The 15,760-nt window shown below is 35.1% G+C and overlaps 1 protein-coding gene and 1 long non-coding RNA gene across 2 annotated transcripts in view; one reads left to right on the plus strand and one right to left on the minus strand.

Moving 5' to 3' along the window:
* Nucleotides 1-2,648: 2,648 nt before the first annotated feature.
* Nucleotides 2,649-15,760, minus strand: part of LOC149805318 (uncharacterized) — a 34,779-nt gene continuing 21,667 nt past the window's right edge. Inside the window, exon 3 of the long non-coding RNA XR_016418712.1 lies at nt 2,649-6,063. This is a non-coding gene — a long non-coding RNA (uncharacterized LOC149805318). The remainder of the gene's footprint in view (nt 6,064-15,760) is intronic.
* LOC149805319 (uncharacterized) overlaps nt 3,614-15,760 on the plus strand; it is a 179,609-nt gene continuing 167,462 nt past the window's right edge. Inside the window, exon 1 of the mRNA XM_089949229.1 lies at nt 3,614-3,754. The gene's annotated coding sequence lies outside the window, so the exon portion shown is untranslated. The remainder of the gene's footprint in view (nt 3,755-15,760) is intronic.

The following is a 15,760-nucleotide window of genomic DNA, read 5'->3' on the forward strand; positions in this document are numbered from 1 at the left end:
GCCTGTACTACAAAAACTTGACACTATCCAGAGAAAAGCCTTACTATTATGCACAGGAACACTCCCCTCAACATCATTAGAAGAACTACAAACACTAACAGGAGAACTACCCTTAAAATTACGTAGGCAAGAACTGCTCCTCCGATACTCCATTCGATTAGATACCCACCCAGACAACCATCCCACCAAAATAGCTATTAATAAGTGTAAAGTTGTCTTCAAACCCAAAATCATACCTATCACACCAAGTGGCAAAGTAATCCTTGAACTAAGAGAAAAGATACCTCTACTAAAAAAACAGGTAACAAACAATACAGACCAGAACAAATCACCATGGTTATAAAAACCACCAAGGATTAACATTGAAGCTACCAAATTAGGCAATAACGAAGGACAAGAAAACTTACTAAAACTTGTACTGGTAAACGAAATCAACCAAAAATACCCGGACTATGTTAAAATATATACCGATGGATCAAAAACAAACAACCCACCAAGAACAGCAGCAGCAATAGTCATCCCTGAATTCAATATACAAACGGGATCCAGATTACCTGACTATTGCTCCATTTACACCACTGAATTCTGGGCTATACTTGAATCACTACAATGGATCAAAGACAACCAAATACCTAAAGCAGTCATTATAAGCGATTCCCTAAGCGTTATCAAATCGATCCAAAATCGCAATACACACTCTAGGGAACAATTCCTCGACAGAACATGCCAATTAATCGACGATATCACCACAGCACATCAATTAGTCGAGCTCATGTGGATACCGTCGCACACTGGAATCTCTGGCAACGAAACAGCAGACAAAGTTGCAAAAACCAAACTAGGAGATCAAAACTCTATCAAGCTTAACTATAGCTCTACAGAAGCTTAACTATAGCTCTACAGAAGCAATAAGCTTCGCACAAACATATATAGACCAAACATGGCAAGATTTTTGGAACTCCTCCACAAAAGGTAAAAAGCACCATGAAACCCCAAAACACGTAGATAGGAACATACAGCTACCTAAGGGTACCTATTTAGAACAGAAAACCATAAACAGGATAATAACTGGAAAAACTAAACTAGCAAGCAGTTTTGGAAGGTTTATAGGACCCAAACCAGCAACCATTAACTGCTTTAACTGCTACACCACAGAAGATCTACACCACGTATTCAATATATGTCCAAAATATCAACCCGCTCGGAAAATATTTATCAAAAACCAAAAAGAGATTGGATCACCACACACATACCCAGAGTTACTTATGGACTCTAATAAAAATAAACAATCAGCATATAAAAATATAAATCAATTCATAGACTCAGCAGGACTTAGGAACAAAATATAATTACTATCCCCACAAAACCAAAAGACCCAGTAACTAGCTAAATAAATTTAGAAGCCACCACATAAAAAACCATAACATATCATTCAATTTTATAAAAGTATTAATAAATAATTCACTTACGAAGCACCTATAAAAACTAAGGAAACCGCAAAATCGGATGTCCTAGATGTCCTTAACGAACCGAGTAATCAGCTAGGATTCCTGTCCTAGATGACGTTAACGAACCGTGTAATCGGCTAGGACTCCGGTCTCTTGCTAAATAAAGTATAAATAACATTCAATCTCTAAAAACATCAATTAATAAATAACTTAAAGAGGTAATATCTAAAAACTTATAAATAACATAACGTAGGAAACACACCCTAAACACCTCGACTGGTAATACCATAATAACCTTGAAAATCTCTCCTCATACATAATATCTACTAAGAACCTCTATAAACAGCATAGAACATCCCCTCTCCTTTTAGAACATTTTGAAGAAGTTAAAAAAAGAAAAAAATCTCGAAAAAAAACAAGAAAAAAAAACCACCAGGCAAATGCAACAAGAAACCAGCGATGTAAAGCAAGCAGGACCGTTCCCGAGCTCTCCTTTCCACTAATGACAGCCAACCATTCAACTGTAGGGACCTTTATGGACCCACAGATTGAAGCCAAACTATCAGGGTTCCTTGAATCCATAAAAGCCTGGGGGAGGTGGCACCATTACTTAAACCGCGGAGCTATAACCAAATGATCATACTCCAGATTTATTACAGTATTAAAGGAATATCAAACACTGAAGGAGAAAAAAATCTGACATCATAGAAAGTGGTGTATTTACTGTTGGTATGATGAATGAGATTATTTTGAAAAACCTCAACCTCACATTTTAAAAGATGAGTGGGGTACAGTGCCATTATTTATAAATGATCAGCTGTGTATTATTCCATCCCAGACACATGACATGAAAGGCATCCAGATTCGCGATTTTTTTTCTCGTATTGTTTTGTACAACCCACGCAGACAGAGGTGAGACGGCAGTGATCCCGAACGGTGAGCGCTTTAGACCACTCGGCCACTCGGAGCCCCTCGCCATGTTAGTAGAGCAGATTGCTGGGCAGGATGCTACATGTCTGCGGCATGATGCCTCAATGTTGGACTTCACAATAAACTGCCACACTGCATACATTGTAGCGATATGACTGAAAAGTTATTTAAGCTCTGTTAGAAATCCAGTCTGGATTCTAAATCACACACATACACACACACACACACGTTAGGACGGGGGGGGGGGGCGGATATGCTTGACGCGTGCAATTTTTAAGGTAGAAACTGATTATTAGACAAAAGATGGGAGGGTAGTCACTAGAGATGAGCGGTAAATGTGACAATAGGTATATTTTACCATGTACAATAATGGGTACAAAATGACCATTACCTTTGGTACGAAACGACCGTGACCTTGGCTTCGAAACAACCATCACCTTATGGTTACGTCGACACATCACTGTCTCATCTCAGCATGTCTTGCTGGTTCGAACTTAGCAGTAACACCCTGCGTTTTAATATGCTGTTTAAAAAAGACGTGTTTTCACTGTCAACCCTTATATGTGTGTATAAGAATAAAAAGGATATAATATTGAATTTTTTCAGGGTTACTCTTTGCGCCTTTCTGTTAGATATAATTAGTTGGATTATCTCAGAAGCTCAGGTTAAGACATGTACACCCTTCTCTCTGTGCAGATAACAGTGGGTCTGGTTTCTAAGTCTCTTCCCTTGCCGAGAACCTAGGATTGTCATCCTCTCTTTCGATACAAAGTCCTCTAGTTTCCTCTCCCATAGCCATGTATTTGGTTATAATTTGAAGTGACTGTCAGAGTCTGGTATGTTCTTATGTTATGCTTTTATATGTGCTTTGGTTGTTTTGCGACCCATCACTTTGGGTACGAAACAACCAAGTTTTAGAGTACGAAACCACTTAGGTACTGAATGGCCATGAACCTGTCCAAAAGGTGGCGGGTTCAAGTCCGAACTCCAGGTGAGCCCATCCCAATCGGATGCATTGGTGTGTCCTTGGGCAAAACGCTTTATTCTGATTGCCTCGGTACACTATACCTTTTAAAGTGTTGTTGTGCCTCAAACGCCAAAAACAAACCAAACGCCATCCTTTGAGAACGTTTCGTTTACGAGACTATTTTACTTGTTACTTTGATTTAAATCCCTGCGCATAGAATTATCTCCCCTAGAAAATGGTAAACAGAACTAGATCTGACAGAAACTTCCTCACTTTAGGTAGTGTATTACAATCTTTCTGAAGTCTTCTGACATGCAGTAGATGTCGTTTTGTAGTACCTAAACGTCTAAGACTTAAGCTGAAGTAGTAGTACTTACTAAAACAACACGATTGATACTTTCTAAGACGGGTAAGTACATGTCTGGATCAAGCAATCCAAAGAAAAGCGCCATCTCGCCTTAGAGTTTAAGATTTTATGGCCTATTTTCGATAAATGAATCGCACGCATGTATTTAATTCATAAGTACACATTAATTTATTATCTTACAAAAGGAGAAACTTATGATGGTAGTTTCAGAGGACATTGTCGTGGGTTACAGTGTTTGTTACAAGAATCTCCCTAATTTCGACACGTAGCCCTATTTTCGTTAGCAGTTTTATGTTCATATGTGTATGATTTATTGAAATGAAACGAAACAGAAAAATCCTTTTATTTCCAAAAAAAAAAAGAATCATATGATTTTGACTTTTTGGAATGGCTTGTCTTTTATGCGATTGAAAACCATGTTTAGATCGGTGAATAATAGTTTAATTTGTGTGTGTGTGTGTGATTTGGATTTTTAACGTAGCTTTAAACAAATTTCAGTCATATCGCTACAATGTCTGCAGTGTGACAGTTTAGAGTGATGTCTAGCACTTGAGCATCATGCCGCAGACATGTAGCACGATGTCCCACCCAGTCACATTATCCTGACACCAGGCAGACCAGTCCTAACACTATCTTTTTAATGTCTTAATGCTGAGTGCCAGCTGTTAGTATCATTTTTGTAAGTCTTTGGTATGACTGGGCCGGGGATTGAACCCATGACCTCCCGCATCCAAGGCGGAAGCTCTAACCATTAGGCCACCATAGCGGTTTAATTTTTGTGGATTACTGGTACATTTATATATACATTTCCTATTAACCATTTAATCTTCAGCAGTTGGGGATTTTCTACACAATCAGAAAAGTATTTTGTTTTTATCTCATGATAATTTTTATGTCAACTCGTGAGATGGAGGGAATGTGTGTGTAATTTGGATTTTTAACAGTAGATTTTTTTTAAAAAATCAGTCATATCGCTACAGTGTCTGCAGTGTGACAGTTTATAGTGATGTCTGGCACTGGGGCATCATGCTGCAGACATGTAGCATCATGCTCCACCCAGTCACATTATCCTGACACAAGGCCGACCAGTCCTAACACGTAACCTCTTAATGCTGAACACCAAGTGAGGCAGCTGTTACAATTAAAGATGTAGATAATAGCACTGCAGTGTTGACTAACATTTCTAAACTTGTACATGATGTACAGTAACTAACATGATGGTGTTTAATTGAAATCATTGCAAACTAAATCTTTCTTCCACTCAGCCAGTCAGGCTTATTGAACATGTGACAGTTATTATAATGTACAGGCTAAATTTCACCCATGTTGCTGTTGATTCAGCTGCTTTATGTCTTTTACCCCTTATTATGACAGATTCAGTTTATCAGGCATGTCATTGTTAAGTTAATCTGACAGTTTCAGCAAAACAAGCAAGGAATGTTGTGATATTGTAATTGATAATGCAGCTCATCATATCGCCTTGATATGTACACTGGATGCTTTTGTTAAGTAACTAAAACTATGAGGTGACTTACAAACTTGAAATGGTATTTTAACAAAATGTGTGTTTTAGAAAGGTAAATAATATTGTTTGAAATATTTTTATCAGTACTGTAAATCAAACTGACTTATAATGGCATATATGTTATAACCAATTCTTGTCAACATATGCTTTTTCTAGCAGTGCCACATTCAGTGTAAAAGTCATACTTACTTTAAAAACCCTGCTAAACTGTTGTGTGGAAATAAATAATTTCATAAGAATGGGTACATTCTTCATTGCTAACAGCCTCATGCAGGTCCATAAGAATGTGACAAATCTCAAAATAATTCAGTACTTAGTGTCTTCATTGTGATCAACTAAATGATTTGGTTCCATGTCAGGGATCAACATTTCATTAAGTGATGGTAAAATTATGTGTATCGTGTAGTAAAATTATTTGTATCATGTAGACAAATTATATGTATCACGTAGTAAAATTATATATATATATTGTGTAGTAAAATTATATGTATTGTTTAGTATACTTTGTATTGTGTAATAAAATTATATTTAACATGTAGTAAAATTATATGTATCATGTACCTCATTTTAAGGCAGTACACTATACATCTCCCATGGATACTTTACATCTCTCATAGACAGTGTTATAATGAGGGAATACTGTACTTGAGCCATTACATGTGGGACACTTAAACATAGGAATCCTAAAGATATTATTCTATTCTTTGTTACATGCAATCATATTTACAGTTACAGCAATTTGAAATATTTAAATTCATCACAGCAAGACACTGTACACAGCTATGTGACTGCCAAAGAGACCAATCAGGAATTTTGTCATCCATTCCTGTAAAAAGAAAAGAAAAAAGTTACAACTTTTTATGGAATACATAATAAAATTAAAGAAGGGCAATCATAATATTGTTCATAGACTATTGTAAAGAAGTGTCCACTGTAATTCAATTTCTGTGAAGGTACTCATGTGCACATCAGGGATGCATCTCACTTTTCAATTCTGTACTGAATGTGGTATGTGAATATATAATTATAAAGGTTTGAAGGAGAAAGTACATCAACTTTAAACATTCTCTGATCATTCACACAGACATGCAGGTGCACATACATGTATGTGTGTATGTGCATGACACATTATTTATCCTCGAACATGACCAGGGCACCAGCTTGTTAAAGTTGTCAGTTTGGAGGTGGGCTTATCATCAGACACAGAAATGCACTGTAAATATTTGCCTGAATATTGTCAGAATGAAGCATGGGTGGGTGTGCTTAATAGCATTAGCAGGTTATTGGATAACTACTCTGTGGGTGTGTGTGTGATGCAGAACTAGAAATGTCAGATGAGGTGATGATTCCAGAAGATAGGTGACTATTACTATTATCTCATTCCGTTACATTTACAGGTTAAATATTGGATAAATTTATCATTTTCATTTTCTCCCCCAAACTACTTTATTGATACAGTATTTAGTTGTGGAATTGAAAAGCCTGAGATTTCACTAACATCCTCGAATGTCGTGTATTTCTGGCAGTAAAATAATATCTCTGTTGTATCTTGGTATATATTCGAGCACACTCATAGCTGCTAATTTGCACAAAAGTTGATTGTAATGTATTTAGAATATCAGTGGGGAAATGAAGTGGTAGGTTGGTTCAACTGCCAACAAACTCCCGAGTTTTGTTTTATAATTAGAATTACCATGAAGAATAGTAATTTAAAATTGTTTTGAAACATTTATGACTATTTTTCATTACTAGGGTAGTAATACAAGTTCTAAAAAGATAAAACTGCTTGGCTAAATGCATGTTTTGAATTTAAGAGCAGCACAGGCTTATAAAAGCACACCCAATCTGACCCTGCTTTTATAAAATTCCTCAACCTTGAGCATGCATTAGACTCAATATTTAATCACTATTCATTTGTGAAATTACAATAACATTAATCAGCTAGGATTCCTGTCCTAGATGTCCTTAACGAACCATGTAATCGGCTAGGACTCTGGTCTCTTGCTAAATAAAGTATAAATAACATTCAATCTCTAAAAACATAAATTAATAAATAACTTAAAGAGGTAATATCTAAAAACTTATAAATAACATAACGTAGGAAACACACCCTAAACACCTCGACTAGTAATACCATAATAATCTTGAAAATCTCTCTTCATACATAATATCTACTAAGAACCTCTATAAACAGCATAGAACATCCCCCCTCCTTTTAGAACATTTTGAAGAAGGAAAAAAAAAATCTCGGAAAAAAAAAAAGAAAAAAAAAAGGCAAATGCAACAAGAAACCAGCGATGTAAAGCAAGCAGGACCATTCCCGAGCTCTCCTTCCCACTAATGACAGCCAACCATTCAACTGTAGGGACCTTTATGGACCCACAGATTGAGGCCAAACTATCAGGGTTCCTTGAATCCATAAAAGCCTGGGGGAGGTGGCACCATCCCCTTCCCCAGGAACAACTAGCAGGCTGCGGTGCAGTCAGAAAAAAGTGGCACATGCACAATTGTGCGAATGCTACTATAATTAAACTCAACAACAACAACAACAATAACATTGAAGCAAGTAGTCTAGTGTTCAAAACAATTGTCCATGGAATTTTGTGGTCAAGGAATCTTATTGAGATATACAAATTCGGTTCAGATATAAGAGTATGTATTGGTATTAAGATATTTTGTGAAGCAGGGTCATGCTTAAAAGGACAGACTATATATCCTGACTTCTGATTCAACCCAAGTTGGCAGTGATGCTGGTAAATATTTCAAGATGACATAACAAGGAATATTTGAATATGTATTGAATATAAGCTAAGAGTATTTGAATAGTAAAATGACATATTTGTTTTGGCACTTGCCCCAGTTCCAGTCTAAAACACCATTTATTATAAATATTTTTAAAAATCATGCAAACTTCAGATTTTAAGAATATACTCTCTGAAATTTACTACCTGTTAAATTTTACTATCTTATCTTCCTGTTTCACATATTAAAAGCTTTGTCATTAAAGTACATAATATGATATTTTCCTTGGTTTTGGATGGACCTTTGGTATGAAAAATATGTTTATCTATTCCATTACAGCAGGAAACAATTATGTGTACAAATATTTATAAACTTTATGCTAGTAAGTTACTTTAAGTAAAAGAGTGATTTTCTTTTTTATTGCCACAAAATTTTAATTACTTGTGTCTTCAGTTTGCTAAACCCATGGAATTTTAAAAAAAAATGCTGTTGCATTTTTACTATATACTTCTTAGAAACACCACAGTTTCCTTTTTAAGAATATATATGCTTAATTACAAAAGACATGACTTGTCTTCAATTTTCACTTGACTTTTTAATTATTTTTTTCCCCACTGATAGCTCCAGTTATTTTGCATCCTCTGTTTTGAAATTACTTGACTTTTTCTGCAAAATGCCATTGTGTGGCTGGTAAATACTAAAAGAATTAACTACTAAGTGCATATGTATCTTTCAAAGATTGAAGTGAAAATCTAGTGCAGTGTTATACCCAGTGGGATACTGTGAATTTTCGAGGGTTACTAGGTTTCATGGATTTTAATATTATACCCAGTAGGATGGTGTGAACCCAGTGGTGTGCTGTGAATTTTTAGAAGTTACTTGCTTTCATGGATTTTGATATTATACTCAGTGGGATACTGTGAACCCAGTGGGATGGTGTGAACCCAGTGGTGTGCTGTGAATTTTTAGAAGTTACTAGCTTTCATGGATTTTAATTTGGCTGTATCATTGGATAGCAGATAACAGTACATGCATAGCATTTGACTAACTGGGACAGTGTTTTAGTTGTTTAAAGTTTGTTTTTGAAGAAAAGACTGTGAGTGAGACACTTTAGAAACATTTCAGTCTCAATCTAGATACATTTGTTCAGGTTACTAAAACTAATTGGTGTTACATGTGACAAAAGAGAGAAGTCAGCTCAGGATAAATCAGAAGATTTCCAAAATTTGGTTAGAAGTAGAGTTTGAAAAGAGTGAGTAATTTTAATGAGAATGGTAATTTTGCATTGTGGCATGTCTTTTACTGTCTTATCCCTCTAAGGACCCAAAGCTAGGGTCATTGTGCAAATAGTTTTGTCCATTTGTATGCAATCTTTTGTGCGATTTCCAAGTCAAGAAACGTTATTTTACCTCGATGAACAAAAAAGTGTTTGCTACTGCTAACTGAAGATTATGTTTGGCAAACAGTGTGTGGCAAATATATATTTATCCACATTTGACGCAGATTTTGATAACAAGAATTTCAGTGATGGCATATTTATTGTCTCGTTTAATATGCTTTAATATGCTGCCTGATGCATAATGTCATTCTTGCCACTGTAGCTGATTTTAAAATCAGTTTTACGGGAAGGGCAGACTGCATGCATGTATTTATGTCATTTTAAAATCGATTTCAGCCACTGAAATTCCAGTTTCAGTGCCTCATTGAATTTTATTAGATATTTCAATTACTTAGATTTTGCCATTTTAGCTTTGGGAGATAACATGATTTGACATCTTGACAGACCTTAAATATGAAGCGAAACCAACCTGTTATATGCTGAATGAGCTCTTTAGCAATCCAACTATAATCAATTAATCTCTTTAATGCTTTCAGAATTACTTCTGACACACATAGTATAATCCATTCAACAGACTTCAAACACTTAAGCCAACCAACCCTGCTAACAGAATCAAAAGGGTGTTAATTGTTTTATTCTGCTTGAAATTAGCAACTGAATTGTCTTGCCTGCTTAAACCAGTTCACAGAAACATGATCACAGGCAGTATTACCATAAATTTAATACAGTAGAAGCAAGATGTGGAAAAAACAGGAAATTTTTATTTTCAATAATAATTTTGAGATATAGGGGACTTAATGAGTGATTGGATGGACAGGAAGTATCCCTCATCTTGGGAGGAAAGCCTTCTTGTGCAGGAGATTCACACATATGATGTTATGAGGCAAGGTGGTGGTTGGTGGGGGGGAGTGGCAGTTAGTTAACCAGTTACCAAGTGTTATAAATGATTACTGCTTTGAGATCTTTCAATCTATGGGAAAATGCTATTTTAATTTTGCCATGCCTTGAATTGTCCCGAATGCATAAGTATTTATCAAAACAAACTATTATGGTATACAATTTAAACACTGAATAAAAATGGTTCTGCAGCCTGTTCTTTTATGTAGCATTGTTATTTTTTGACACTAGGGCTGTCACACTCAGTATTTAAATCAATTGATGTCAGTTTGTCATTTGACAATGTTAAATTTTAAATTAAAGGGTACCTTATGCGATTGTCACCCAAATTCCATAGTTTGCTGGATAATAATGTATACTTGTGCAAGGAATGTTGGAAACCTTTTACTGAAAATATATTCAATGCATTGGTTATGAAAGGAATGAAGTAATTTGCTGTTCATACTTTCATTTTGTAAGGCATACTATATAGGGTGCATGAGGGGGCACATTTTTGTCATACCATGTGTGTTATGGGAACATACTTTTACCTTTGTTGCTCCATCTGTTTGTTTTAGTTTCAGGTCAGTTTTCATGCACTTTGGAGGGTAATTCATGTTCCTTGAACAAATTTATAATTTACAGGGCTTTCATGGACTTGTACAAATCTGAGGTCGGTAAATTTGCTGACATCTTTAAGATGCAAAGTCTGTTGAATCCATAAAAATTTCTTTTGGTTGCTGTCATAATTTTTTTAAGACGTGGTCTTGTGAAATATATATTTAATAGAACTTAGAATGGCATTCCATTTCATGGTTAATTGGTCTGTTTATTGTGTTTATTGAGTACAGTACTTGCCAAGAGCCTGCATTGGACAAGGTTTAATGAATACCTACTTTGGAATTGGTCATGTGTTCTTTCACATGAAGTTAAGGGGCCCTGACTGGTCAAGTAGTCTAAAGTACTCACTGTTACAGATCACTACCATCTCACCTCTGTGTGCATGGGTTCGAGTCTCTGGTTTGGCCAATCTCGGTATGTGAGAAAGTTTGACAGTAGCTTAAGTGATTCTTTCTGGCATTTTCCTGGGTTCTTCCTCCACCACTTAAACTGGCCGCCATGTAAAGCCTTTCTTGTGCTGAAAAATGGCGTTAAACTGTGCAACAACAACCCCTCAAGTTAATAAGGGTACTAATTGTAAAAACAGCACACATAGTGAAATAGCCTGTTAGACAGCAGGCCCCATGAAGTGATTTTAATACTGACAATAGAGAAGTATTTGGAGTATCAGGCTAGTACCAAAAAAACACTAATTTTAAACTGCTAATATAAAATGATTTGTAGTGATGTGTGTGATTTGGATTTTTAATGTAGCTTTAACAATTTTTCAGTCATATCGCTATGATGTCTGCAGTGTGGTAGTTTATAGTGATGTCTAGCACTGGGGCATCATGCTGCAGACATGTAGCATGATGTCCCACCCAGTCACATTATTCTGACACCAGGCCAACCAGTCCTAACACTAACCTCTTAATGCTGAGCACTAAGCGAGGCAGCTGTTAGTACCATTTTTTGTAAGTTTGGTTTGACTCGGTCGGGGATCGAACCCATGAACTCCCGCATCCGAGGGGGACGCTCTAACCGCTAGGAGTATCAGTCTTGTACCAAAACAGGTTTTTAGGATGGTTGTTAATAAACATTAACTGCATTGCCAGATGGAAAGATGGTGACATTCTTCCCTCTAAAATATCAAACATTAAAATTTGGCAAGACAGTGCAATTTCAGAATGGAGTATTTAGAGAAGGAAAACAGTGCATGGATAAGTGACATTTAGGCAGCATCATTAAAAATGTTGCTATGGTGATCCTGGAATAACTGAAAAAGATTCCAAATTTCAGGCTCTATTTTGTTCATAGTCACTGGTCAGATATATCTCTTTTATTAGCTCTGTACACATGTAGCCAGTAATAGTCAAAATTTTACAGTCTGGGTAGAGCTACATATTCATTTGTTCATGGTTATCATTCTTCTTAGGAATGAGTCATGGTTAAAATTTAAGTAATCTGGCCTTCCATTCAACACCTTAAGGTAATTAAGATGTTTTTCTTCCAGAATAAAGACCACAGTTAAGTAGAACTCATTAACAAGGGACAACCATTCATAATGGAATAAATGAGTATGCACTCACCTTACTTATTCAGTACAAGAAGGACTTTATTACCTTCACTTGGATACATGTATATTCTGTCTCTTGACTCTAATAGAGATTTTTTTAAAATGCAGTGTATTGTTACTTTATAACAAAATGTTATCCCCAAACTTAATTAGGGGGATAATGTGATTCTGTCTGTCCATCTGTCTGTTTGTTATTAACTCTTATCTTCTCTACGATCTTGTGGAAGTTCACCCATCTTGGTTCATGTAACCATCTGTTAGAGATGTATAGTTTCTGGGTTCTTCTACTGGTAACAGTTCAGTTATTAAAAAATTGCAATTTCATTGCAGTGACATTTTAAAAATAGTTTTTGATCAAACTTTGTACATAATATCATACTATGAGGACATAATATGCATATAATATTTAAAAGATTTGTTGTTATTATTACCACTGGATCATGGTCCTGAAAGTGGGAATGTAAATACAAAGCAATAGGTTAGCAAGAGGTTTGGGTTATGATCACTAGATCATGGTTCAGAATGTGGGGAATATGCCATACAAAATTGGAGTTGTTATTACCACTAGATCATGGTTCAGAAAGTGTATATATTATGGAAAGCAGATTTGTGATTACTACCACTGGACCATGGTCCTGAAAGTGAAAATGTAAATACAGAGCAAGAGGTTAGCAAGAGGTTTGGGTTATGACTACTGGACCATGGTTCAGACAGTGGGAATGTAAATACAAAGCAATAGGTTTGCAAGAGGTATGGGTTATGGCCACTAGATCATGGTTCAGAAAGTGTAGTATATATTACGGATAGCAGATTTGTAATTACTACCACTGAATCATGGTCCTGAAAGTGGGAATGTAAAAAAAAACCATGATGTTTGGATTACAATCACTGGATCCTGGTCCAGAAGGTGTGTAGTACTGTATATCATACAGGCAAAAGGTTTGGTTACACCCACTTGATCATGGCTCAGAAAGTGGGGAATATATTATAGAAAAAGCATGGGGATTTATGAGTGAGTCATGGAAGTAACTCTGGTTGTTAGTTCAGAATAGCATAATAGTAATTATGTTTTGAACATTTCTGTCCATGCTGCATGTACTTTCACTTTTGTGAAATTAGTAGAGTCTTTTAGATTTGGATTCTTGCTCTTATTAGTGTCAGTTTTCATTACCAGTAATTCCATTCTAGTAGCCAGGGCAACAGACAGATGATGATTGTATGCAAGTTACTGTGCAAAATATAGTGTTAGAGTGATGTTATTTACCTGTGTTGAGCAACATGCTGCTGTATGTTAGGAGGTTACGATGTCTCGTACCTTAATTAAACTAAGTGTAGATTGATGTTATCTACCTGTATTTATCTACATGCTGTTGTTTATTAGGACATTACGATGTCTTGTACCTAATTAAACTAAGTGTAGATGGATGTTATCTACCTGTATTGAGCTACATGCTGCTGTATGTTAGGAAATTATAATGTCTCATACTGGAATTAAAGTAAGTATTCAATTATGAATGAAATAAGTAATATGCAAAAATGCTCCTTTTTGTTCCAAACATATTAAATAAAGTCACCAGATTATTTGCATCAATTGAGATGTCATTTTCCAAGTATATCTTTCATTGAGAAGTCATTTTCCAAGTATATCTTACACTGAGAAGTCATTTTCCAAGTATACCTTACATTGAGAAGTCATTTTCCAAGTATACCTTACATCGCAAAGTCAGTTTCCACCTATACCTTACATTAAGAAGTCATTTTCCAAGTATACCTTAAATTGAGAAGTCATTTTCCAAGTATACCTTACATTGAAAAGTCATTTTCCAAATATAGTTTACATTGAGAAGTCATTTTCCAAGTATACCTTACATTGAGAAGTCATTTTCCAAATATACCTTTCCTGGCTTTAAGTATATGATACTATAAGACACTTAAATGCTACTTGTTTGTTATCACTTTTACATGCAGTAAACCTATTGACACCTATTTAAAGGTAATAATATATAGGAGCTAGGTCATGAAGTATACATGTATCAATAACAGATTAAATATCAGTATTGGTTTCTAAACAATTAAATGTTTTACAGCTTCCATGTACCACAGTTATTGGTGTGATAGTAGTTATGGGTGGGATAGGGTGGGATAATAGTTATGAGTGGGATAGTAGTTATGGGTGGGATAGTAGTCTTATGTGTTTCGGCTCTAATAAACAGTAACAAAAGAAAGAGTGAAAAGAACACGCTTTGAATAATTTGACAAATAATTTATTTCCATGGAAAAACAATGTAAAAATGAAAAAATAAGAACATACAGTTTTAAGAATCAAATCCAAAAATATTTTTAAGAATCAAATCCAAAAATAATCCAAGAAAATTCACAAATGAAATTTTAGAAGTCCTAGTAATGAAATGTTTCATTAAATTCAAGTTTGAGTCCCAATGAAAACTCCAGAATGGAAGGCAGTGATGTATACTGTAGTCAGTATAGTGCTGATGTGTTTACAGTTCTTTGTGAACCACAGAAAATAATATTCCAGTGTTTGAATTCTGAACAAAATTTAAAGAAATATCTTTGTCCAAGAATTCTCTATGAGCACTCAGATATTTCCAGGAAAAAGAGTTGATCTTTTAGAATCCAAATAATTGGAATAAAAATTAAAATATATAACCCCAGACTGGTCACAAAAACTTTTCCAGTCTCCAAGGTAAAAGCCCAAACTGAGAAATATCTCTCTAAACATCACTGATAAATCTAACTACTGTGCAATTTCGGAAAACCCAGAATTACAAAATAGGACTGTTTACGATCTAAAATCATGTACTCCCAGTATGACCTTGATAAAAACCAATCATTTTACTCAAGAATAAAATAAAAATAGAAACTTGTTTACTTGTCTCAGTGAATTCTGAATCAAGGTCAGAAGCTAAGTCAAAAATAGAAACATTGTTTCTAATATTAGATATTCATGAAAAGATTCGGGTGAAACTGAATTTTCAGAAAAATACCAAATTCCTAGTAAACAAAATTACATTACATTGAGATGTAATGAAATTAAAAATATTTTAAAAAATTCTTACGGACAATTAAATTAAATCAAATATAAATTAAATCAGATATACGTAACAGTAGTTATGGGTCGGATAGTAGTTGTGCGTAGGATAGTAGTTATGCATAGGATAGTACTTCTTGGTGGGATAGTAGCAAGGGGTATGATATTAGTTAAGCAAATACTGTAGATCTGTATATACCAGAATTGTACATAATTTATTTGGTATATATAGGTTGGTTTGCTTTAGAAATAATTTCTACTTACAGATTTTACTTTGCTCTTAGATACATTACCATACATGTTAAAACCTTTGAAGCAAATGTAAGAAACTTCCAAAATGT

The sequence above is a fragment of the Sinohyriopsis cumingii genome, chromosome 2 (assembly GCF_028554795.1).
Source record: "Sinohyriopsis cumingii isolate HCF-2022 chromosome 2, ASM2855479v2, whole genome shotgun sequence".
Taxonomy (NCBI): domain Eukaryota; kingdom Metazoa; phylum Mollusca; class Bivalvia; order Unionida; family Unionidae; genus Sinohyriopsis; species Sinohyriopsis cumingii.